The sequence below is a fragment of the Mandrillus leucophaeus genome, unplaced genomic scaffold, assembly GCF_000951045.1.
Source record: "Mandrillus leucophaeus isolate KB7577 unplaced genomic scaffold, Mleu.le_1.0 Scaffold41, whole genome shotgun sequence".
Taxonomy (NCBI): domain Eukaryota; kingdom Metazoa; phylum Chordata; class Mammalia; order Primates; family Cercopithecidae; genus Mandrillus; species Mandrillus leucophaeus.
Window position 1 is genome coordinate 5965049 of NW_012104365.1, and position 1842 is coordinate 5966890.

Below are 1842 nucleotides of genomic sequence, written 5' to 3' on the forward strand. Positions count from 1 at the left end.
ACACACACAGAGACACTGACACACACACACACAGACACACAGAGACACTGACACACACACACACACACACACAGACACACACAGACACACACACACACACACACACACACACTCTGCCTGGGGACAGCTCAGGAGTGAGACTCAGGGAGCCTCAGGACACAAGGAAGTTGTGTGTGGACGCTGTGGGCAGACCTCACCAGATGCCCGGAGACTCACAGGCCCTGAAGGCGAGCCCCACCCCTTCATGGACACACACAGGCACAGATGCCCAGAGACCACCAGCTGTGGGGCTTGTGGGGAGGCCCGAGGTGGGGGAAGCTTGGGGGTGGAGCTGCCCACTCTGCCCACTCTGGCCTTTCCCCCAGCACCAGTCCAATGTCCCTGAAGCCCACTGAGTGGATGGACAAGCCCCAGGGGTCTCCACACCCTTCCCACCAAAGGGCAAGCCTGCGAAGGGCGGGCGTGTGGCCTTCCCTCTCCCCTGTGCTCGCCCCCACACTCTCAGGGCAGGAAGCCCCAGGAGAGGGCGGCTGCAGGGGAGGCAGTGGAGAGCTGACCTCAGAATGTGCTCAGCCCGGCCCCTTCCTTTCCCTGCTCCCCACTTCCCCTCTCCTCCCCCAGCCTTTGTTCCGTGGAGCAACTGCCCCCTGACCCCCGCTGAGGGAATTGGAGTCAGTCCTGGAAAAAACCCCAGGTGCTGGCTGGGGCCACTGCCTCCGGATCCAGTGAGAGGAGGGAGCTGGGGGCTGGGAGAATTGGGGCTCAGGTGCCAGGGTGAGGGGCAGGGGCTAGCTTCCCGTTCCAACCCGTCCACCTCACACCCCACCTCCACCCCAGGAGGCCCAGGGCAGCTCCTGGAGGAATGTGGAGGGCGGGGGAGGGGACAGGACATCCTCTTGGCAGGACACAGGACGCCCAGTCCAGCCCAGTCCGGAGGTCCGGAGGTTCCCAGCCCCGGGCAAGGCCACAGGGGAAAGGGTCACTGGGGCCTGGGGCTCCCCAGTTCCAACCTCAGCCAGCAGTGTCCCTGGCCAGTCCAGGTCACCTCCAGTGGGGGCTGGAGGCCGGAGTGGAGTGGCCGCCCCCGCCCCCAGGGGGATCCATCCCTAAGGGGTCCCACGTGTATGGGAGGGGCCAGCAGGCCTGGGTTTGTCCTCAGCTCTGCAAATCTTGGGGTCGCCACCTGCAGGAGAGGCCTCAGGCTGGCCCTGGCCCTCTCGGGCCCAGGACAGGAAGTCCAGGGACAGTCGGTTGGCAGGACAGCCATGGGGACCCCAGCTCCTGGGAGCTGAGCAGCAGTAGAACCGGACTCTGCTCACTGCGCTGGGAGACGAGGGACCCTGGAGGGGCCTGAAGGCATTAGAAAGAGAAAGACCTGCCTCACCTCACCGGTTCAGCCAGGACCACGAGACCCTGCCAGTCTGGGAGGCCTGGCAGGTTCCACCCCTGCTCCCACATGGTCTCTTGGTTGCAGCCGCATGCCCACCATGCCAGCTGGCTGGTCATCTCCGAGCGCTTCTGCCAGTCCGTCCCAATCGGGGGACTTTAAAACCGATGACCAAAGGCCGGGCGCGGTGGCTCACACCTTAATCCCAGCACTTCGGGAGGCTGAGATGGTGGATCGTCTGAGGTCAGGAGTTCGAGACCAGCCTGCCCAACATGGTGAAACCCCTGTCCCAACTAAAAAAACAAAACAAAAAAAAGGCTGGGCGCGGTGGCCCAAGCCTGTAATCCCAGCACTTTGGGGGGCCGAGACGGGTGGATCACGAGGTCAGGAGATCGAGACCATCCTGGCTAACACGGTGAAACCCCGTCTCTACTAAAAAATACAAAAAATTAGCC